This window comes from Lactuca virosa, chromosome 6, assembly GCF_052849685.1.
Source record: "Lactuca virosa cultivar CGN04683 chromosome 6, Lactuca_virosa_CGN04683_v6, whole genome shotgun sequence".
Taxonomy (NCBI): Eukaryota; Viridiplantae; Streptophyta; class Magnoliopsida; order Asterales; family Asteraceae; genus Lactuca; species Lactuca virosa.
Genome location: NC_136431.1, coordinates 243483397 through 243508708, shown reverse-complemented (window position 1 = coordinate 243508708; position 25312 = coordinate 243483397).

Genomic DNA, 25312 nt, shown 5'->3' with positions numbered 1-25312 from the left:
TAACATCTCCTGAAATGGTGAGTATGCCCTTTTCGCTAACTTATAAGTGAGTTTGAACCACTGGATCAACCGTCATACACCATTTATGAAGAAATACTATGTTGAGAAGGGCAAAAGAAGAGAAGAAGATATGTGAAATTGGGTTTGATGAAAACCCTATATTTGAATCACAATCCTACCACATAAGATACAACATGACTTCCACGTCACAATATTGCATGCCATTTATTTGGTAACCTGCTAGTCGATTGTAATTAGCCAATTGGTTGACATTGCAACAAAATTGTAAACGTAATGACATAATTGAGAGAAACAAAATATGGTGTGAAAATCAAAATTTTGGTAAACTTAGTGACTTTATTGCAATCTGGTAAAATTGGTTACCAAGAGAACAGGGAGAACCGGTCATTTGGTTTATATTATAACAAAATTGTAAATCTGATGACATAAATTAAAGGAAAAAAACACGGTGTCAAAATTGAAATTTTCAGTTAACTTATTTTTGTAAATAATATAATTAAATATAAGGTATATATATATATATATATATATATATATATATATATATATATACTAGATGTGTGCCCGCGCAAAGCGGCGACGATAAATAGCTCTTTTGGCGAATAGTTTTCTTACAGGGAAATAATTATTAAATTTTATTATTAGTTATTATGTAAGAAAAATTACCACTTTTAAATAAAATATTTGTGTTTAGACCTTATACTTATATTGCATGTTTGTACATTTAATGTAAATCAAGTAATATCGGTGTCTAAAATAAGAAAATTACATTAATTTGTATACATGAATTTAATATTTTAAAATTATCATTTTGCTCTAAATTAAATTTCTTAATAACAGTATTTAATTCAAGTATTCAAACTTTTGGTAAGTATGTATGATACCCAGCGGGCGAACATGCCGGGCTCCGGCTCCGCGCACCTGCTGACACCTTTCGAAGCACTTTCTAGTGTGCGCTTTAGTTTTCGAATGTCTCGTTCAGCGTCATGAGTCTACAAGCCTTTCTCATTTAAGTGCTCGCCCTTTGAATCTTAAGTAGGGGCCTTTGGTCTTTTGATTAGAGTAGGGGTCGTGAGAGAGCAGAGCGTACCGCCCTGCCATAGTCGCGAGTCTGTTTATAGTCGCGACTGTTGTCATAGTCAACAAGGTTGAAACTTCCAGGAAAAAACTTCGAATTGGGAGGGCGATCCTCCCGGTGAACTGACCGTACCCCAAACTGACACAACTTCACTCGACCCAAGCAATGCCCAAAGAGTCCCATGCCTTTCTTGGTCGGACCAAGCCAATTCATACATAATTAAATTGTACAAAAAAATTTGTAACTTATGACTCTTATAATATGCTTTATTATATATATATATATATATATATATATATATATATATATATATATATATATATGGGGCAGGATCCATGAATCATATTCAGATCCTTAAATATTTCTTAAGCCTCGGGATCCTAATTATTACCATTGATATTTCTGACACTTATAAGGACTATATTTTTCCCTATTTTTCGCACATGTGCAAAACTAGTCAACACAAGACTCATTCTCAACGGAAAGTAACTTCAACCAAGCTTAAGATCCAGGAATACTAAGTCAAACAACGTGCAAATACCTGTTCAAGGAGGATCCCAAAAATATCGGACTTCTTCTTAATTTACTTAGACTATAAACAACACTTATAAATAGCGCACTACAGACACGATTAGCGCTACCATTACACTTGTACTCGTATTATATTCATCATCTTTGTAATCCCATATTGAAATCGATAAAACACATCAAAGCAGGTGATCATTATCACCTCCCAAGGTTTTATGTCGGAGATCCTATAAAGGATCAAGGGCTTTCCTTGTAACTCACTTGTCTCATTTCGATCATTATTTTATACTTACGTTACACTAACACCACAACCTCTCATACAATTTGGTAGAATAGTACTTAATCAATTTTTGATCAAAACAATTTGACACCCACCGTGGGGCCATGGTGTTCATAATCTTTCGAGAATCATGTCTACCCTACCGACTTTATCCTCTTCCTCCATTCCTCCCATTTCCTCAAAAAATCTTCCTCCACCCCCAGGTGGAGCTCCCAAGAAAACCTCTTAGGCACTAAAGAATAACACATCTCCGGTCGCTGCCCAAGGACTTCATAATCCTCATGTATTGGTTTCTAATAACAAAATCTTTTTCATGATGAAGAGATTGGAACGAAAAATCACTCAGCAGCAAGAGGACAACAAGACGATACTCAAGGAAATGGAGAGAATGAGGGCAACACCCTCGATCTTGCAGCACAAGATCCTAAACTTTGACAATACGAGATCCTCAGCAAACCGCCACGAGATAGGATCCTCGACACCGGCCTCTGCTCCCGCTTGGGATGCAAATCTAAAAGTGCAAGCTCGTATGACCCAGGATACCAGTGAAACCTTCGTTACTCCCAATAACAAGGATCCTGGTAACTTCGACAATAATAATACATTTACTACTAACTCTATGGATGTTGATGCAGGAATGGGCCCGATTATGGCCAAATAACTTCAAAAGTTGCGACAGATGATCACAAGCGTACCCAGAGTAGTCTAGCTTATACCAGAAGTCTCCCCAACAAGCCACAGGATCTCAAGATTCTCTCCTGCAATCACTGACACCGAGGTCCCAAAGCGCTTCCAAACTCCCAGCATGAAACCTTATGATGGGACCACGGATCCTGAAGAACATGTGGCACAATACAGGGAAAGAATGGAGATCATCCGCATTCCAACACACTTGAAGGAAGTTTGCCTATGAAAGGGTTTTGGTTCAACCCTCACGGGATCAAACTTGAAATGGCTACTAAATGTTCCTCCTTACTCTATTACTTCGTTTGCACACTTAGTTAATATTTTTAACAACCAATTTTCTTGTAGCAGAACCTTCGAGAAGATCACTAGTGATCTCTATCGACTAGTTTAGGATCCTAAGGAATCCCTTGGGGCTTTCATGAACAAGTTTCACAGGGAAGCTCTGAGCATCTCCAACATCGACATGGCAACTGTCGTGGAAGCCTTCAAAATGGGCCTAAGGAAAGACTCTCCTTTCTACGAAGACCATGTATTGACTCCATGCAAAAGAATGGATAAAGTAAGGATCAGAGCACTAAGGTTCATTAGGCTCGAAGTAGATAAGGAGATCTAAAAGAGGAGCAACCCACCAAGCTAATATGATAACCCCAATAGGAAGGCTGAAACCTTGACCCAGAGATCCTATAAGTCTAAACCTTATTCCAAACCTGATAACCATAGGTTTAAAGCCCTTGAAGATGAGGGGGAAGAAGAAGAATTTTCTAAGATCACTGACTACTGTTTTTCTGTGGATGTTTCAGGTTTGATATGTGTCATGTAGGATCTTGGCGACAAAGCGAGATGTAACACCCACAGATTCGGACTAATCAATTTATAGACTATAAGCGTCAAAAAATGACTTTTTGATAGAATATTATTTAGAGTAAATAATCTTAACTAAGTTATATTATATGCCATAAGGGTTCCTTACATATAAAGAACGCTGAAATCCGAGTTATAACGAAGAACTTATGACCTGTCGGAGTTTTGCGACAAAACCGGCACGACGTTGTGTGACGTAAAAAGTGAGTTTGCGATAAAATACTTTTTAGCCTTAGTGATCTAAAAAAAAAGTCGTAGTATACGTTAAACCAAGAGCGTGCATAAAAAGAATGTCCAAATCTGACTTCGTATGAGGAAGTTATGATTTTTCTAAGATTTAGCATAGTGGTGCACAACCCGAAATTCGAATTTTAGATCGACCGATTTTTAGCCGAAACAACCTAAATTAGAATTGAAGATCTTATTAATAGGAGCTCAACGATTAAAAGACAGTTGAAAACGGATGTCGAATGACAAAGTTATGAATTTTTAACGGATTTTAAATGTCTAAGTCTGTTAAAATATAACTTTAAAAATAAATTCAAAATTAGTCAACGAAGTCTAAACAAAGGTTGTAGATCCCATCGATACCTACGCGTGGATATAAAGAACGTCAAAAATGGAGTTTGTATGTGAAAGTTACTGATTTTAGAAGATAATTAGTTTTTGGAGTGACCGACGAGCAACATGTGGCGCGATCTGAACCACTGCTTCCTCACCACGGCTTGACACCAGATGATGACACCTGGCCACGAACGCCCATCGTTCAGCAAGGGAACGCCCCACATTCGCACCGAACTCAACCTATAAATAGAGGCGCAAATCACCCCAAAAACTCACACCTTTCCCATTCTTTCTCTCTCAACACTCCCAATCTCTTCCTCCCAATCCCTAGTAACTCCCAAGTGCTAAGAGGCGAGTCCCGGAGCACCATAAGGCTCTGAGAAGAAGAGATTTCGGCTCAGAAGTTCTACCCCCGCAGAGCCCGGTTCCTAGCCAAACCTCCTAGTAAGTGAGTTATGCTTACCCTACTTTAAGTATAGCTTATGTTTAAGTTCAATATCGTAATTATGAACTTATAAACAATGTATATATTATAAAATATAATATAAAAAGTGTTATTATAATATCTTTTAATCACTCGCGGTACGGGAAATCTGGTTTGAAGGGCGGCATAGGGTTGTTGGATTTTAGAAGTGTTATAATGCCAAAATGGTCCTGCCCTCCGGTGTTTCATGTCTGGCCCCTGTCTGTACATAGTGGTTGAAAAGTATTTTTTAACACTTATAAAACAATATTTCTCGTAAATAGTCGCTATAAATATTAGACTAAAATCTAGCGGTAATGATACTAGGTTTCGTCGAAGGAAAATAGAATTGTTAGAAGCGAAGCGCTGCCCGAGTTTGGAATCATCACTTTAACAAGTGAGTGCATAGTTACTTTCATCTTACACATAGATATGAATATTTAATATAAATTATGTGATATGTATGCATATTATATTATTTGTGTTCTTGATATTTATGCTGGATGAACAAAATATACATGTTTTACTCGATTTAAATTGTATACATATTTTATACCTATAATTATGATGGGTAAAGATGGGTAGATGAAAGATGAGATGAGAGATGAGAGATGAAATATGAGATGAATGATGAGAGATGAAAGATGATATAGATGATGAGAGGTGAAAGATGATGAGAAGCGATGGCCCAATCATCTTGCAGAGTATAGATGACAACCACAGACTATTCTAGACAGTCCAGTGGAACACTAGCAGGCTTGCAACCTGTAGGTGTTGTGAATGATATGTTCATCAGACGTACTCTAAAAACCCATTGACATGTATTGTGGGTGGACTCCCTAAAATAATACTGTCAATAAAAGAGATAAACCCAAGCAGCTATGGACTTAGTGCCTAACAAATAACCTCGGCAGCTATGGAGTTAGTACCTTTTATATAAACCCTGACAGCGATGGACTTCGTGCTTATTCCTTAGGAAAATCCTTAGGAATGAATGAGTGAATGATAGATTATTCTTAGGGTAGATCCTTAAGAAATAAAGAAGATAATGGGGATGGGTAATTGGGTTAATTGTTTGATGATGAAACATAATAACTTTATTATTGTGGGTTGAAAACCCTATGTACTCACCAGGTTTCCCAACCTGACCCAATCAGTTTATCTGTATCACAGGTATCGATACGATGACACTTTTGATGGGTTTTAAGCACTATAACACTCATATGGTGCACATGCAACCCTAGATGCTTTGGATCTAAGTTTTCTCTAATTATACATGCAATTTCATTTTTCCAAAGCATATATCCTAACTAGCATATGATGGAGGATATACAACATAAAACAGATTAGATGAATACCTCTTGATGTAATTAGCAGTTCTTGGCCTTCAAAAGCTTTAGCTCCTCAAATGTGATGCCTCTAATGTTTCACAAACACCAAAATGCAAGAGGAGGATTATGAGAAGTGGCTAGATAGCTCAAAATCAGTTGTCACTCTTCTTAGAATGCATGGGGGCCGATTTAGGGGTTAAGGGGTTTCTTTTATAGTATGGCAAAGACTAGGGTTTCATCCATGCAAACCCTAATGCACCATGACCCTTCATATTTCTTAGGCTCCATGAGGTAAACCTCCATGGACTATCATATAGGTTTAGCCTATCATAATCAACCATGGATCATTAGCCCAAACTATATGTTTTACTGATTTACTTAATCAGTCCCCGTAAATTTAATTAGTCTCTTTTGATCACTAAATTAATTCCAAATTAATTCTTGATCAATACTAATTAAATAATATGATTTCACAATTAATATATTATACTTATAATATATTAATAAATCACAAATAACCTCTTTCTCAAAATTCCATCCTATCAAGTTGCTCTGGTGAAGGCAACCCAAAAGGACCATGCTACTATCAGGTCAAGTACATACCAGTTATAGTTATGGGCTTAGACACCTAATCCAACAGTCTCCCACTTGGATAAGTCTAATAACTATATCTGCCAATGCAACTTCAAAATCCGATTAGCAATTACAGCTCTCAAAAGCCGTTGTCGAACTCTGACCTAGTCAGTGACGCGTCCTTTAGATAAGGGATCATATCATCCTCTATTCTACAAGATATCATGTGGACAAACACATGGAATAAAGTCATACTCATTTGTCCAACAGTTTGTTTCCCGATTTCTGATTTGTCTGACATAGAAATAATTGAACACATCAATTTAGTCCTGACCGGGCCCGACACATAAGCCAAAACAAAATCATCGAGGGGACCAAGATATCGCTTTTAATCCTCTTAGGATAAAAGTAACAGATAAACTTCGACTTATATGCTTGTACTAACTACTCGTCAAATCATGCACAACGATACGTTTTATAACATCAAGTTACTGATGTGTTTTCATACCATCAATGCACAACTAATTCGTAGTCAACAACTCATATATCTTGGTTTGAAGACTATATGATATTGTCGTCTCACAATCACCCGTGATAAATTCTACGAAGTAATTCATGTGAGTGTGGGTTTAATCCTATACTCAAATCTTATTTCAAGAGCACTCATGAACGTTGTAGCATACTTTTGCTATGTCTAACACCTTAGACAATCTACAAGCCAATTCATGACAGTCTAACCTCATAACCTACTTCCAAAGTATGATCGACTGTGGATAGTTTGAATAATCTTATTATTCCGGAAGTCAAAACATGCAAAAGTGAAACAATAGTAAACAACTGACACAAGATAGTAATTTTACTTATAAATAAAAATTCTTTTATTCAATCATCAAATGTCAATTACATTTTAGCTATTACAAGTTTCTAAATATTTATCTAATCACTAAAACTAATATCGTACTTCAGCCCGATACTCTTAGCATGCTGCACGTGCTTAACCCTACTCAGTCCCTTCGTAAGGGGATCTGATGGGTTATTCTCTGATGATACCATCCTAACTACGAGGAGTCCTTCTTCTACTCGATGTCTTATGAAGTGGTACTTTCTATCGATATGCCTGGATCTTCCATGATCTCTCGGTTCATTGGTTAAGGCGACCACCCCTTCATTGTCGCAGAAAATCTCCACATGCTCCTTTATGGATGGTACAACTCCAAGGTCTCCGATGAAGTTTTTCAACCATATCGCTGTTGGATTAGGTGTCTAAGCCCATAACTATAATTGGTATGTACTTGAATTGATAGCAGCACAGTCCTTTTGGGTTGCCCTCAACCTAGCAACTGGACAAGGAAATTATGAAAGGAGAGATATTAATTTATAAGATTAATGAATTAATATAAATGATTTATTAATATGTTAAAAGATTAATATATTAATTAGATATCATTATGTTTAATTAATAGTTAGCCAGAAATTAATCAGAATTAATTTTGGGGTTAAAAGAATTAATTATAAAGTACAGGGACTAGTTTGCAATTAACTAATAGTTGAGTGGAAGGATCCAGAACCCCCTTGGAAGGAGGTGGACGAAATTCTTAGGGGAAACCCTAGAGATTTCGTCCAAGGGGTCCAGATAAGGCCCTTGGGTTTTGCTTAGGCCCTAAGCAAAGGATAACTAGGGTTTTCCCTAAATCCTAGATCCCTCAGCTATTTAAGGAGCCTCCTGGCTCACATTTGAGGTCACTGATTTCTTTGGAAGAAACCCTAAGGCCTAAATTGCATACTCTCTCCATCCTCTTTCCTCCAAGTTTCCTTCTTGCTAGTTCTTGGGTGTGATTCCATTAGAGGCATTACATTTGTGGTGCTAAACTTCCAAGAAGATCAAGATCAAGATCAAGAGGATTATCAATTTTTTGCTATAACAATTGAAAGGTATGTAACTCCTAAACCCTAGTTTGTTAATTTCGAAATTAGCCTCTCTCCTCTAGGGTTCTTGTTTTGCAATTCAAAGTTGTATGTTCAATAGTTGAAACATAGATCCAAAGTAGGTTGCATGTGAACTTAGGAATTGTTTTCTAGTTTATTTGTTTTACCTAAAACCCATCAATCGCCTCTTTTGATGCTTCGCTCGCTGCTATGTACTCTGATTCACACGTTGAATCAGCTACATTCTCCTGATTGGAACTTTTCCATGTTACTGCTCCTCCATTTAGGGTAAAGACCCAGCCCGACTGAGAGCGCAAATTATCTCTGTCGGTCTGAAAACCGGCGTCACAATACCCTGTCACTCTCAAGTCATCACTCCCACCGAGGGTAAGGACCCGGTCCTTAGTCCTCCGCAGGTACTTAAGAATGCTCTTTACTGCAGTCCAGTGAGCTTTACCAGGATTCCCTTGATATATGTTGACCATGCTCAAAGCAAAAGCCACATCAGGGCGAGTACAAGTCATAGCATACATGATTGAGCCAACAAGGGAAGCATATGGTACTCGACTCATCTCTTCTATCTCAGCTTTTGTTCTTGGACTCTGAGTCTTACTCAGTTTGGTATTGCTTTGGATAGGTAAGTCACCTTTCTTGGAATTTTCCATGTTGAAACGTTTCAACACCTTATCCAAGTGGGTACTTTGACTAAGTCCTATTAGTCTTTTACTCCTCTTTCTTAATATCCTTATCCCTGGAATATAGGCAGCTTCTCCAAGGTCCTTCATAGCGAAACACTTCCCAAGCCAGGACTTAACCTCCTGCAAGGTTGGGATGTCGTTTCCTCTGAGTAGTATGTCATCCACATACAACACCAGAAAGCTAACTATACTCCCACTAGCTTTGACATATACGCAGGATTCATCTTCGCTTCTCGAAAAACCAAACTCTTTGACTTTCTCATCAAAACAAAGATTCCATCTGCGAGATGCTTGTTTCAATCCATAAATGGATTTCTCAAGCTTACACACTCTGTTAGGGTACTTTGCATTGACAAAACCCTTTGGCTGACACATGTAAACATCTTCAGCCAACTTTCCATTAAGGAAAGTGGTTTTAACATCCATTTGCCATATTTCATAATCATGAAATGCAGCTATGGCTAACATAACCCTTATAGATTTAATCTTCGCTACTGGTGAGAGGGTCTCATCATAGTCAACTCCAGGAGTTTAAGTGAAGCCCTTCGCAACCAGTCGCGCCTTATATGTGTGTACTTTCCCATCCATGTCGGTCTTCTTCTTGAAAATCCATTTGCACCCAACTTTCTTGCGACCTGGTACATTGCCAACCAAGTTCCAAACTTGATTGTCATACATGGACTGAATCTCGCTGTCCATTGCCTCTTTCCATTTAGCAGACTCGGTGCCTACCATGGGTTCCTTGTATTTAGATGGCTCAACCAAATTTACCAGTGTACTATCACTGATACACGTATCACCTTCGGTAGTAATATGGAACGTCGAAGAGGTAATGACTCGTCAATAGGTTCACCAGGAGTTTTCTCCTCAGGTTGAGTGCTAGTGTTTGCGGTTCCTTCATTACTTAACTCTTGAAGCTCTTCAAGTTCAATTTGCCTCCCACTGTCCTCTTGGCATATGAGTTCTCTTTCTCAGAAAACCCTCTCCTCGCAACGAAGACACATTGTCACTCGGTCTGTAAAAGAGATATCCAAAGGATTTATGTGGGTAGCAGATGAAAATACATTGCTCACTACGAGGTTCGAGCTTGTCGTGAGTCTCTCGACTTACGAAAGCCTCGCAACCCCAAAGCTTGATATGTGCTAACGAGGGAACCTTCCCTGTCCACATCTCATGAGGTGTTTTGGCAACCTTCTTAGTAGGCACTAGATTAAGGATATGGGCGGCAGTCTCTAAGGCATACCCCCAGAATGAGATAGGTAACGAAGCTCGACTCATGATGGAACGAACCATGTCCAACAAGGTTTGATTGCGCCTCTCAGCCACACCATTTAACTGTGGTGTCCTAGGTGGTTTCAACTGTGAAACAATTCCACATTCCCTAAGATAGTTGTGAAACTCGATACTAAGATACTCACCACCTCGATCGAATCGGAGCATCTTTATCTTCCTGCCCAATTGATTCTCCACTTCATGCTTAAACTCGTTGAACTTTTCAAAGGTTTCTGACTTATGCTTGATTAAGTAGATATAGTCACATCTGTTGTAATCATCAGTAAAAGTCACATAGAAGTGGTTAGCATCACTTGTAGCGGATCTGAAGGGTCCACACACATCGGTGTGTATGAGATCCAACAGACCTTCACCCCTTTCACAAGTACAAGCGAATGGGTGACTTGGTCATCTTTCCAAGCAAACAAGAATCGCAAGTGTCATCCGATTTTAAGTCGAATGACTCCAAGACTCCATCCTTTTGGAGTTGGGCTATGCGCTTCTTGTTGACATTTCCAAGACGATAATGCCACAAGCATGCCTTGTCCAAACCATTGGACGAATCAATATTCAACACATTATTTCCTAAGTTATCTACAACCATCACATTTTCATATATATCATTACAAGGCAATGCTTTAAAATAAAATACACCATTATAGAAAGCATTTATAGAACCAATGTCATTATCAAATGAAAATCTAAAGCCGTGTTTATACAAACCATGAAAAGAAGTAATGTTTCTCTCCATATCCGACGAGTAACAACAATTATTCAAATCTAAATTTAAGCCACTACTAAGCAATAAAGAATAAACTACTATCTTGGTCACAGGCGACACTTTCCTATTCCCCATGATTAAGTTTATATTCCCGTGCTCCACATCCCTACTTCCTTTTAGTCCCTGCAAATCAGAACAAATGTGTAATCCATAAATTGTATCAAGGACCCAAGAATTAGCATGCTATGAGTTATTAGATAGAATAATGTAAATAACTGCGAAGGTGGGCTTTATCTTCCCGTCCTTAATGTCCTGCAAGTATTTGGGGGCAGCTTCGTTTCTAGTGCCCTTTTTCATGACACTGGAAGCACTCTGCTTCCTTTGGATTGGTAGAGGGTTTAGCAGGACCACCTTTGGTTCCACTAGAAGAGGATCCATCATGGGACTTTCCCTTTTGGCTCTTAGAAGAAGCCTTCCTCTTCTTTACCTTCTCATGTCCAATTGCCAGAACAGGGCCAGCAGCAGTAGGAGTAGGTACAACTGCCTTACCTTTCACATTGCTTTCTGCAGTTCTTAATAGGCCTTGAAGCTTGCTCAGAGTGACTTCCTCTTTGTTCATATGATAAGTCATTCTGAACTGATCATAACAAGGAGGCAATGAATGTAGGATGATGTCAATAGCCAACTCTTCATCGAAGTTCACATTCAACTTCAGCAAGCGGTCCACAAATCTCTGCATCTTTTGCAAGTGGGTCGTGATGGACTCTCCATCCTTCATTTTGGTTGTGATCATGGAGGAAATGATTTCATACCTTTCCTGCCGAGCACTTTGATGGTACCTTTCCATCAAATCTTGGTGCATTTCAAAGGACCAGAAGTCCTCATAGGACTTTTGAAGCTCAGCAGTCATGGTAGCAATCATAATGCACGATACCTTTGTCGCGTCCCTCTCATGAACCCTGTATTCCTCTATTTGTTCGGGAGTAGCAGTTTGTTCATCAATCTCCTTCAGCTCTTTATCGAGGACATATTATGTGTCCTCGTAGCGAAGGTCCATACAAATGTTTCTAATCCAATCGTTAAAGTTTGACCCATCGAAGATAGTTCTCCCAACCAATTTCATGAGGGAGAATGAGCTAGAAGGGTTGGAGCCTGAAGCATTATTTGGGATAGACAACTGAAAAGAAAAAGAACAAGTTTAGATTAGATAAGAATCCTTAATATAACACCCAAATGAAATATTAAGGCTAGGACCCAACACAATATTTTACAATTCGGGATAGGGATGTCGTAATCCAATTGCAAAATATTTGAAGGTAGGTAAATGACATTTACCAATTTCCACCATGAAAAATGAAATTTATTATTAAGTCTTAAATTGGATTGAAATTCCTAGATTCTTTTGAGATTCATTCAACTTTTCAATGGCATGTTTAAATATTGATTATGCCCTTTAAGTTTGTGACTGGGATATCGAGGATCACAAACAAGGTGTGAATAACCATGCAAATTGCTTGGTACTCTTGATGTCACTTATTACCTAATCAATGTGTCGGTTAACCACACACGCTCCATTGATCTATGACAAACATCAAGCTACCCTTTTCCACCCTTGTCAGTCCCAAATTAGTGTGACGGTTTACCACACACGCTCCACTAACAACTTGGCAAGGTGAAAAGTGCAATTTCATGGAATAGCACTATTTTCACATATTTCCTAAGGTAACTAAGATTGGGAATTTAATAAAACATTTAGTTACTTTTATAATTATCATTATACTTATAACAGGAATTAATGTCCTATCCTATCCGTTCGGCTAACGACCCTCTACCAGTCAAGGAAGCGGTGGGTGAGAGTGGACACCCATTAAACCACCATTTTATAGGCAGTAACCTTATACCCCCCTTATAGACCGGCTTCGTGAATGAGGCATACTAACGGTAAGACTGACTTGTAACGACGTGAATTTCCAACACAATTTTCTTCATTTTTAAAACATAATTTCATTCATAATAATTATCAAAATCCAATGTAACACATGTCCTCCAAATAAAACAATCCCAAGATCTCAAATACATAAAACTCCATCAATGTGTACAGATCATGCCAGCGCCCTCCCGCGATCCTCGCTGGTACCTAAAACACATATCACATAAACAGTAAGCATAAATGCTTAGTGAGTTCCCAAAAATACCACCTACGCACATACGCCACTCAAGGCTATAAGACCTTCCGGTCGCTGTGTCTCAGAGGACTTCCGTCCCACAACCCTGGTAGACCTTCCGGTCCTACCCGTAATGACCTTCCGGTCCATATCATCTTGACCTTCCGGTCCATATCACAATGATCTTCCGGTCCTTAGCATAATGACCTTCCGGTCCTTAGCATTCATAACATACATAACACATCCATATCATATAACAGCATACAGCACATACATCTCATAGCATATAAGACCTTCCGGTCACACATAGGTACCACTCTAGGTACAGCATAGTGAGAAGACTCATCTCACATGATGTCTAGTAAACCTTCTGGCTTGATAACCTCGATCGAGCCCCCGCCTAACACATAAGGCAAACATTTCTAATTAATACTTCCTCTTGTCCTCATCTCTAATGAATGGGTAGAAGACCATTCTACCCCTTCCTGACCTCTCTTGATTCAACATGACCAACACCCTAAGGTCAACTGAAGTCAACCCAGGTCAATGGTCAAATTTTGATCAGACTCGTCGATTGCACTCGCGTGACTCGGCGAGTCCATGCGTGTCCTCTGAATCCTCATAAAGCCTCACTCAACTCACCGAGTTAACCTTTCACTCAACGGGTTACCACTGGACACGAATCGGGGCAACCCGACTCGACTCGTCGAGTCCCCTTATGGACTCGGCGAGTTCCTTCCATGGCAACACTTAAAAGACCTTCTGAGGTCAGATCTGTTTCTCTAACCTATAGATCTGACTTCCCAATGCTCAATAATCACGTAAAGGTCCAATCTTTACACTCATGCAACACACATAAGGCTTCTTTTGGTGAAATAGCTTCTAAAATGGCAACCTAGGCTCATATCTCCAAAGGAACAGCATAAAGCAGAATGGTTGGGACTCTCTGGACCTCTTAAGGTCCAGATCTAAGACTTTTTCCACATTGGGACCTCATATGCATCATATACAATCCAAGAAAGGGTAAAGAAAACCCTAGATTCAAGGATTCTACACAAAACAGAAGGAAGGGGCGAAATACTACCTCAGAATGGAGATCCTTGCTTAGATGTCTCAGAATAACAACCTCCTTTGGTCCTTCTAGCTGAATCCCTTCACTTCCTTTGCAAAATCACACAAAAATTACTTGATTTCATCACAAGAACTCTCCCATGGCTCCAATGGTGATTTAGGGTTTATCACATGGGATATGAGGCGCATCCAAGGTCATAAGTTCCTTTAAATAGGCTCCAACCCCGGAACTTAGGGTTTTCTCTGCCCAGTACCTACTCGGCGAGTCCATACTTGGACTCGTCGAGTCCACTCATTAAATCCACGTGGTCAACTCGACGTGACTCGGCGAGTCAGACCTACGACTCGTCGAGTCCCTCCTAAATCCTCGAAATTAAAACACGAACTATCATACCCGAAATTCCAGATGTTACAAATCTCCCCCACTTAATTTGATTTCGCCCTCGAAATCGCTTCTCGAACCACATATATAGAAACCAAACACCCGAAAAACACCACTGAAAGGATCTCACACCAAAACGATATATTCCTCTATGAATACCTGAACCCGACCAGGAACTCCTGAATTCAAAACAAATCCAGCCCCTCTGCCACTAAGATATCCCTTCTGACTTCCAAATATAAACCCAACAATCTCGAATACACTTCCAAAGGTTACTCATAACGTATTCCAAGTGTCTCACTGACTTCCTTCTCACATCAACTATCTCGGCCCAGTGACACGCAAGTCACGAAGTTCTCTTTACCCCAACGAATACTATACTCCCAACTGAAATCGTCTCACCCTCGACCTTAGCCGAAATAATAATCATTTGCCTCATGCACCTCTTGGTATCTCCCGTACTAACGAACTGACCTCACTCGGGTCTAAGATATCGGGTGACAACAATACCCCTCAACCAATAATCCACCTCAGAATCCAGAGTCTCCTCTCGCCTACCCAATATACTACCAAAGCCAAACTCAAACTCGAGAGTCTGGTCCGACCCAAAGTTGGAACCACTTGTCCCAATGAAACAATCATCTCATGACTTAGCCTGCAATCCGCGCGAATACCACTTTTTTTTCCAATTCCCTCATGATGCGACAACCACCACTCAAGTCAGAAGTTAACAATTCCCAACAAATATGGGGACCCTAGCCTCTTTCCTGGTTCGATCGCCAGGCTCCCACAAACTCAACAATTAGGGCTACCCTCGCCCAAAACTCTTCTGCATCGTGCTTTGATCAAAGAGTACTTACTGATAACCACCTCTTGCTGACTCAAGAGTACTACAGTTCCCCATGGCATCGCAAGAACCTCCCTCTGACTAGTGAGTACTACACTCCCCGTAGCAATCACGACAACCTCTGACTAGTGAGTACTACAGCTCCCCGTAGCATCACAACAACCTCTGACTAGTGAGTACTACGGCTTCCTGTAGCATCACAACAACCTCTGACTAGTGAGTACTACGGCTTCCCGTAGCATCACAACAACCTCTCTTTCCTGAAATCCTCATTCTTAAATAATCCCTCCTAATGTCAATACCCAAGGGCTCCCACTGGTACCGCAGATACACAATACGCCACTTGCAGTCTCAATCCAAGACTCAAAACTAATCCGAACTTTAGGTCATCATACTCGGATATCTCGGCAAATTACCACAGAACCTCATGATGTACTGCCTCAACCCCTGATCTCCTTCATCATTCACAGATACACCCACGCATTCCCTTAAAATCTCACAACAAATTTTCCTTTCATCTCACGCCACTATGGAGTATCCCAACTCTCAATTGAAACATGAAGGAATCGCCAATGACCCAGAACATGTTGACGACAATCCGAAACTTCCTTCTATATAGCTCAAAACTCATGCAAGAATACTCATAATGACCTCGAAGTTGTTGCCTAATCAGTTCCTGCCCTTTCTCGAACCGCATAATAGCCCATACAATGAACCAGAATTCTCTCCACTGCCGGATAAAATCTTACGAGCCAACCATCTCGAGTTCACCATAGTAATCTCGAAGAATTTCCTAACCACCTCAAGGTCTCCGACCAACGGCTACTTGCCGTGGGGACACTCATCCGTTCTCAACATGCACTACATGCATTATCTCGCTCTACGTCTCGCCTCGACCACCAATACCCATGATCTCATGAACCTGAACCGCAGATCTCTATATCCGGATCTCTAACCTCTTTTGAACAAATCTCAGATCCCCTCAATAAAGTACCCGGTTCTCCCCCACTCAAGGTTCGGACCATCACCAATTGGCGTACTAACAATCTATCTCACAGACCGTTTCCGCCGGAAACATCACACTTACTCTTGGAAGGTGTTGTGCGATAATCTCCCCGATGGAGATTAAGTAACTCCAATATCCTGGATTTCTGATGAAATCCTCAGAAACTTCTCATCATGACTGCCTTTAATCATTCCGAATCTCATACCAATCCATTTCCAGACATCTCGAATGTCCAGTAAAAACCCTGACCCTTAGTTCGGGAATAATGAATCATCATACTCCTAATCCTTGACTCCCAAACCATCGTTCCATCCCATATGCTACAAACCCTTTACAGCCCTGCTGTAAACTCTGTCTCGCTCTGGCAGCCGAGCAAAATGCTGACCCACATCGGGTACCCTCGCCATATACTGTCAGCAGTCCCCCACTAGGGTCTCGTATCGTCACCATCTGACGCTCGCAGTCTATAACAGCTCCAAGTCGGCCCAACCGATCCATGCCCACAATGACACAAACGTCCCCCATCGCAATCGGGACCAGATCTATCGGAAACTCAGCACCGAAGATCTTGAGTACACATCCTCGAATCACCTCAGTAGCATACACCGCTCGCTCATCGGGTATAGAAACTCGTAGAGGTTGACTCATCGCTTCTTTTCGGATACTGATGTGCTGGCTAAATGCTAATGACACGAAAGATCGACTCGCACCCGAGTCTAATAACACCAAAACAGGTACGGAATTCACAAGAAAAGTAACAGCCACAACATTAGGTGCTGTGCGGACCTCCTTCCGCTGTCATCTGGAAGGCTCTCCCTCGTGCCTTCGGTGCCTCGGCCTTCGCTGGCCGACCCTCAGTAGCTCGTGTAGCAGCAGGGGCAGATCCATGTAACAGCTGCGGACACTCGGCCCTCCGGTGGCCAGTCTGGTTGCAATGAAAGCAAACCATGAATCCCTTGGGGCAATCCTTGGCTATATGCCCCTCCTTGCCACATTTATAGCAAGCACCTTCTCGACAAACTCCATCATGTCCCTTACTGCACTTCCCACAAGTGCGGCCCTTCTGGCCTCCAGATCTCGTATCAGCGGGCTTAGCCCGCTTGGCTGCCGGCTGTACCTGTACCGGTCACCTGTCCTTCCTCTAAGACTCGGCCTCCTCCCTGGCCTGAGTCTCTAGCTCAATCTCCCTCTTCTGGGCATTTGCCTGGAGCTCAGCAAATATCTGGTAAGTCGAGTTCGCCACGAACTCCCGAATGTCCCTCCTCAGAATGCTCAAATACCGACTCATGCGTGCCTGCTCAGACGAAACGTGCTCAGGGAAAAACAACGCCCTCTCGTGGAACATCCGTGTAATCACAGTCACGGACTCCGTCCCCTGCTTGAGGGACAAGAACTCTTGTGCCAACCGTTCCCTCTCCACCGGGGGAACATACTCGTCTCTAAACATGGTGGTGAACCTCTCCCAGGTCACCTCTGAGATCTCTGCAAGAGTGAAGTTTACCGTCACAAACTTCCACCAATCCTTCGCTCCCAAGCAGAGCTGGTTCAGCGCGAAACGTACCCTCAGATGCTCCGGACACGAATAGGTGTAGAAGCATCCCTCAATATCAGAAATCCATCTCATCGCAGCAATCGGGTCCTGAGTCCCACTAAACTCTGGTGGCTTCGTGTTGCTGAACTCTCGGTACAGCAACGAGTCACCCCTCCTGTGGCCTAGCAGTTGCGACAGCTGCGGTGGCTGCAGCAGCAGCAGCCTCCGTAACAACAGTGTATCGCTCATCGAACGTCTCAATCAACGTGGTCTTAATAGACCCAAACATATTCGGTATGACCTCTCGTATAGCTGCAGCCACCTCGTCATGAATCATCCTGCGAATCTTGTCATCACTAACTCCGCTGCTCTCTGGTGTGTGACGTGTACCCACCATGATGTCTCACAACATAAACGAAATCAGAGACTCGTTCGAGTATACTCGTACTCGATCACCCAATCATACTTGTTCCTGGGAATCCTAAGGATTCTTACTTGGACTGCTCACTGATCCGGTGTTTTCAGTAGTACGGGCCCTATACTACCTTCCACACCGCATCAGCATTCATTCCAAGTCCTCCTCCTAGGATCCCAGATCACAAGTACTCTACATCTCGCTAAGCATAGGCTACCCTTCGGTAGACTTCTCATAAGCTCCTCACTGCTACCTACTCACTCTCGAAGCATCTCATAGCAGCAGTAATCTCCTAGGCTAAGGCATCACAAATCAGGCCACTCTAGTCCTAATAGGAATACCTAGCCTACTCTAGCATGCATATCATATCATATCTCATAACACATAATGTAAGGGTATTTTGGGAAATCACCGTTCGGGCGCTGGCTGATCGTACACATTGCTTCTTTCCGCTTTCCTCACATTCCTTTATTGTTTAGAAAAATTGTTTCTTTTATGAAAACTTTCTCAAATCCTCAGTTTGAGTTCAAATACACCCGAAGGTGCATCCGAATCCCTCAAACCAAGGCTCTGATACCAAATTGTAACGACGTGAATTTCCAACACAATTTTCTTCATTTTTAAAACATAATTTCATTCATAATAATTATCAAAACCCAATGTAACACATGTCCTCCAAATAAAACAATCCCAAGATCTCAAATACATAAAACTCCATCAATGTGTACAGATCATGCCGGCGCCCTCCCGCGATCCTCGCTGGTACCTGAAACACATATCACATAAATAGTAAGCATAAATGCTTAGTGAGTTCCCCAAAATACCACCTACGCACATACACCACTCAAGGCTATAAGACCTTCCGGTCGCTGTGTCTCAGAGGACTTCCGTCCCACAACCCTGGTAGACCTTCCGGTCCTACCCGTAATGACCTTCCGGTCCATATCATCTTGACCTTCCGGTCCATATCACAATGACCTTCCGGTCCTTAGCATAATGACCTTCCGGTCCTTAGCATTCATAACATACATAACACATCCATATCATATAACAGCATACAGCACATACATCTCATAGCATATAAGACCTTCCGGTCACACATAGGTACCACTCTAGGTACAGTATAGTGAGAAGACTCACCTCACATGATGTCTAGTAAACCTTCTGGCTTGATAACCTCGATCGAGCCCCCGCCTAACACATAAGGCAAACATTTCTAATTAATACTTCCTCTTGTCCTCATCTCTAATGAATGGGTAGAAGACCATTCTACCCCTTCCTGACCTCTCTTGATTCAGCATGACCAGCACCCTAAGGTCAACTGAAGTCAACCCAGGTCAATGGTCAAATTTTGACTAGACTCGTCGAGTGCACTCGCGTGACTCGGCGAGTCCATGCGTGTCCTCTGAATCCTCATAAAGCCTCACTCAACTCACCGAGTTAACCTTTCACTCGACGGGTTACCACTGGACACGACTCGGGGCAACCCGACTCGACTCGTCGAGTCCCCTTATGGACTCGGCGAGTTCCTTCCATGGCAACACTCAAAAGACCTTCTGAGGTCAGATCTGTTTCTCTAACCTATAGATCTGACTTCCCAATGCTCAATAATCACGTAAAGGTCCAATCTTTACACTCATGCAACACACATAAGGCTTCTTTTGGTGAAATAGCTTCTAAAATGGCAACCTAGGCTCATATCTCCAAAGGAACAACATAAAGCAGAATGGTTGGGACTCTCTGGACCTCTTAAGGTCCAGATCTAAGACTTTTTCCACGTTGGGACCTCATATGCATCATATACAATCCAAGTAAGGGTAAAGAAAACCCTAGATTGAAGGATTCTACACAAAACAGAAGGAAGAGGCGAAATACTACCTCAGAATGGAGATCCTTGCTTGGATGTCTCAGAATAACAACCTCCTTTGGTCCTTCTAGCTGAATCCCTTCATTTCCTTTGCAAAATCACACCAAAATTACTTGATTTCATCACAAGAACTCTCCCATGGCTCCAATGGCAATTTAGGGTTTCTCATAGGGGATATGAGGCGCATCCAAGGTCATAAGTTCCTTTAAATAGGCTCCAACCCCGGAACTTAGGGTTTTCTCTGCCCAATACCTACTCGGCGAGTCCATACTTGGACTCGTCAAGTCCGCTCATTAAATCCACGTGGTCAACTCGACGTGACTCGGCGAGTCAGACCTACGACTCGTCGAGTCCCTCCTAAATCCTAGAAATTGAAACACGAACTATCATACCCAAAATTCCGGATGTTACATGACTTTTCTTATACATACATACATACATACATATATATATATATATATATATATATATATATATATATAATTATTAAACTTGTAATATCATAATAGTATAAGGGTTTAATTTTTAAACTTTTAAAATTCTAAGGTTTGGAATTAAATGTTTCAAAAGTGAGACTTTACAAATTCCAAAACTTGAGTGAAAGTTTAGTAACTCTTCAAAACTTTTGGTTTCCATAACTCCTGAAAACTTATGAGTTTTAATGTTCATGAATGAGACTTTTCATATAACTTGAGGACAAGTTACAAACTCACTTCAAGAACAAATTAGATCAATTTTAACTAACAACATTATCATATAATTTACCATTGATCTAATCTAACTCAAATAGCAAGGCAATTCATATCAAATAATACAAATAATTATCTTATTATCTTAAAATGTGACAATTGTCCTTTAATTTGATGAGGATCATCATTACCAAATCAGAAAATACGAATTTTATGATACAAAATAGTTTGTGGTAATGAACCTAATCCAATTATGGCCAAAAAACTGAAATTCTGCAAACAGAAGGCTCTACTCGACGAGCACATGAACTGGACTCTTCGAGTTGCCCTTTTAGTGAGTGAACTCGTCGAGTCAGATCTTTGGACTCAGCGAGTTCATCAGTCATAGGTCAGAAAATCGATTTTTTTCATCTTTGAAAAATAACCAAGCATCAATATAACAGAAAACAATCCTAGGCTCTGATACCACTAATAGGTTTCAAGCACTATAACACTCCTATGGTGCACATGCAACCCTAGATGCTTTGGATCTAAGTTTTCTCTAATTACACATGCAATTTCATTTTTCCAAAGCATACATCCTAACTAGAATATGATGGAGGATATAAACCATCAAACAGATTAGATGAATACCTCTTGATGTAATTAGTAGTTATTGGCCTTCAAAAGATTTATCACCTCAAATATGATGCCTCTAATGTGTCACAAACACCAAATGCAAGAGGAGGCTTATGAAAAGTGGCTAGATAGCTCAAAATCGGTTGTCACTCTTCTTAGAATGCATGGGGGCCGATTTAGGGGTTAAGGGGTTTCTTTTATAGTGTGGCAAAGACTAGGGTTTCATCCATGCAAACCCTAATGCACCATGACCCTTCATATTTCTTAGGCTCCATGGGGTAAACCTCCATGGACTATCATATAGGTTTAGCCCATCCTAGTCAACCATGGATCATTAGCCCAAACTATAAGTTTTACTGATTTACTTAATCAGTCCCCGTAAATTTAATTAGTCTCGTTTGATCACTAAATTAATTCCAAATTAAATCTTGATCAATACTAATTAAATAATATGATTTCTTAATTAATATATTATACTTATTATAAATTAATAAATCACAAATAACCTCTTTCTCAAAAGACCATCCTATCAAATTGCTCTGGTGAAGGCAAACCAAAAGGACCATGCTACTATCGGGTCAAGTACATACCAGTTATAGTTATGGGCTTAGACACCTAATCCAACAACGTTACACTGAGAGATTAAAGGAGATATAACTCACTACTGTAATGAATGTAAGGTCTGTTTATGCTTATGTTTCTATATTGACGATGACATCCCAAAGTTTTAATATAAACAAAATACATTTCTTCGGAAATTCTTTGATAATATATTTATCATTTTTTCTCGGAACAAATTCCGTAATATTATTCTTTAAAATAAATACTCTAATTCTCAAATAAGCATAAATAAGATTTTTAAAATGACCGTGAATTTGGGGGATGTCACACGAGATGGCCAAGAAAGGGGGAAAAGTCCACCACTTGGAAAGATAAGTCCAAGTGGTGTGCATACCACGAAGACTTTGGTCACATTATTGAAGATTGCATAGCCCTACGAAAGGAGATTAGTTACCCACTTAGCAAGGGAAACCTCAAGGAGATCCTCGGAAGAAGAAAAGAAAGATCCAAAGAAAAGGATCAGGATCCTCATAAAACCTTAGAAAAACCAAGATCCCCTCCTGCGGATGCTAAGGTAATCAATGTAATATCTAGAGGATATGACTTTTGTGGCACTTCTTACTCTGCAGCAAAAAGGAATGCTAAAGTGTCGAAGACATAGAAAGAAGAAAGGCCACAAAAGAACACATTGATCACAAACCAGAAGGAGATTACCTTCAACGAAACAGATAGAACATATGTCCAGGATCCTCATCACGATGGATTGGTGATCACTCTTTACATAGCCAAGCATTTTGTCAGAATGATCCTTGTTGACGAAGGATCCTTAGTCAACATCATACACATGGACGCTTTGAAAATGACGAACATCCCTGAAGCCTAAACAGTCAAAAGATCCTCGGTTCTGAATGGATTCAGTGGCGAAACAAAACATACATCCGGTGAGATAAAGCTACCTATTTACATAGAGGGGGTAAACTCTATGCAACACTTTTGTGTGATCGATACATTATCATCCTATAATGTTATACTAGGCAGACCATGGATCCACAATATAGAGGTTGTCCCCTCGACATACCATCAATGTGTCAAAATGCCCACTCCATGGGGGACAGTAAAGATCACAGGTGACCAACAAGAATCCAAGGAGTGCTACAAGACTTCGATGAAATCTTCAACAATACCACAAAAATGATAGCAATTAAAGCAAGGGGCATGAGGTGTGTTGGAAGAAAGTGAGCAGGATGTAAAGGAAGTGCCCCTGAACCTCAAGGATCCTGAAGCCAAAGTCCTCATAGGATCCTCAATGTTAGAACAAATCGAGTAAGAACTAATAGAGTTCCTGAAAGATAGATGCAAAACATTCTCCTGGAAGCATGAAGATATGACATGTATAGACAAGAATAGTATAACTCATAAACTTAACATTGATCCATCTTTCAGTCCAATACACCAAAAGAGGAGAAAGTTTGCACCCGAAAGAAACCAGATCATCCAAGAAGAAGTAAAAAAGCTCCTTAAAACAGGGATGATCAAGGAAGTCAAGTTCCCAAGATGGCTAGCCAACGTAGTCTTCGTGCAAAAGAAGAACGGAAAATAGAGAGTATGTGTGTACTATACGAATCTTAATAAGGCTTGCCCTAAGGATCATTTTCCCCTGCCACACATAGAATCCATGATAGATGCTACGGCTGGCCATGAACTGCTAACGTTTATGGATGCATCAGCGGCGTTCCAACAAATCCAAATGGAACCATCTAACCAAGAAGATACCGCATTCATTACCCCAACAGGTATATACTGCTATACTGATATGCCTTTTGGTCTTAAAAATACAGGTTCAACATACCAAAGGTTTTTCAACTGGATGTTCAAGGATAAACTGGGGGACACCATGGAAGTTTACATCGATGACATGGTGGTAAAATCAAAGAAAGTTGAGGATCACCTCAAGGATCTTGAAGATGCCTTCAACATACTAGACGAATATAACATGAAGTTGAACCCTTCCAAGTTCCACTTTGGAATGAGGTCAGGCAAGTTCCACTGATACATGGTGACTAAAAGAGGAATAGAAGCAAGTTCGGAGAAAATAAAAGCCATCATCGATTTAAGATCCACATCCTCGACGAAGGATATTCAAAGACTAACAGGAAGAGTAGCAGCACTCAACAGGTTCATCTCAAGATCCTCAGAAAGGTGCAAGCCTTTCTATGATATCTTGAAGAAGAAAAAAGGGTTTTAGTGGACTAAAGAGCACGTAGATGCTTTTCAGGAACTTAAAAATTATTTAAGTTCTACACCCTTGCTAGTAAAATCAATATATGTAGAACCACTCCTCCTATACCTCTCTGTATCCTCTAATGCCGTAAGTGTCGTTTTAGCCAAGGATCTCAACGGGGACCAATATCCCATCTACTATGAAAGTAAAAGTCTCTTGGATCCAGAGACCATGTATTCCCATCTTGAAAAACTAATACTTGCATTAGTAACAGCTTCCATAAAGTTAAGACACTATTTTGAAACACACACTATACACGTAAGAACTAATTACCCCATTAAGAATGTTAAGCGAAAACCAGAGATGTCAGGTAGGATGGAAAAGTGGTCTGTAAAGCTAAGCGCATATGACATTAAATATGAACCAAGATCAGCAATAAAGTCGCAAGCACTAGAAGACTTTATGGCTGATTTCAGTGATGATCTATAACCTGAATCGGAATTAGAAAGCAAAAAACTCCAAAAAGAAGAAAGCATGGGAAGATGGATGCTCTTCACTGATGGATCCTCAAACTTTAGAGGAACAAGTCTATGGATCATACTAAAATCGCCACAAGGGGGACATCATACCCAGGCAGTTAGTTGTGAATTCGATGCAACCAACAACGAAGTTGAATACGAAGCATTTATTATGGGATTGCATCTGCCCAAGGATCTTCAAATCAAGGATCTTCATGTATTTGTTGACTCCTTATTATTAACTAATCATTTTAATGGATCCTATGCAGTTAAAGGCGAAAGACTAGTACTATGCCTCCAAATCCTCAAAAAGTTGGCCTCCGAATTCGAGACTTTCAGCCTCAGCCAAGTTCCCAGAGAAGAAAATCTTGAGGCATACACATTAGCCAACCTAGGATCTTCCCTCAGGTTCCCACCG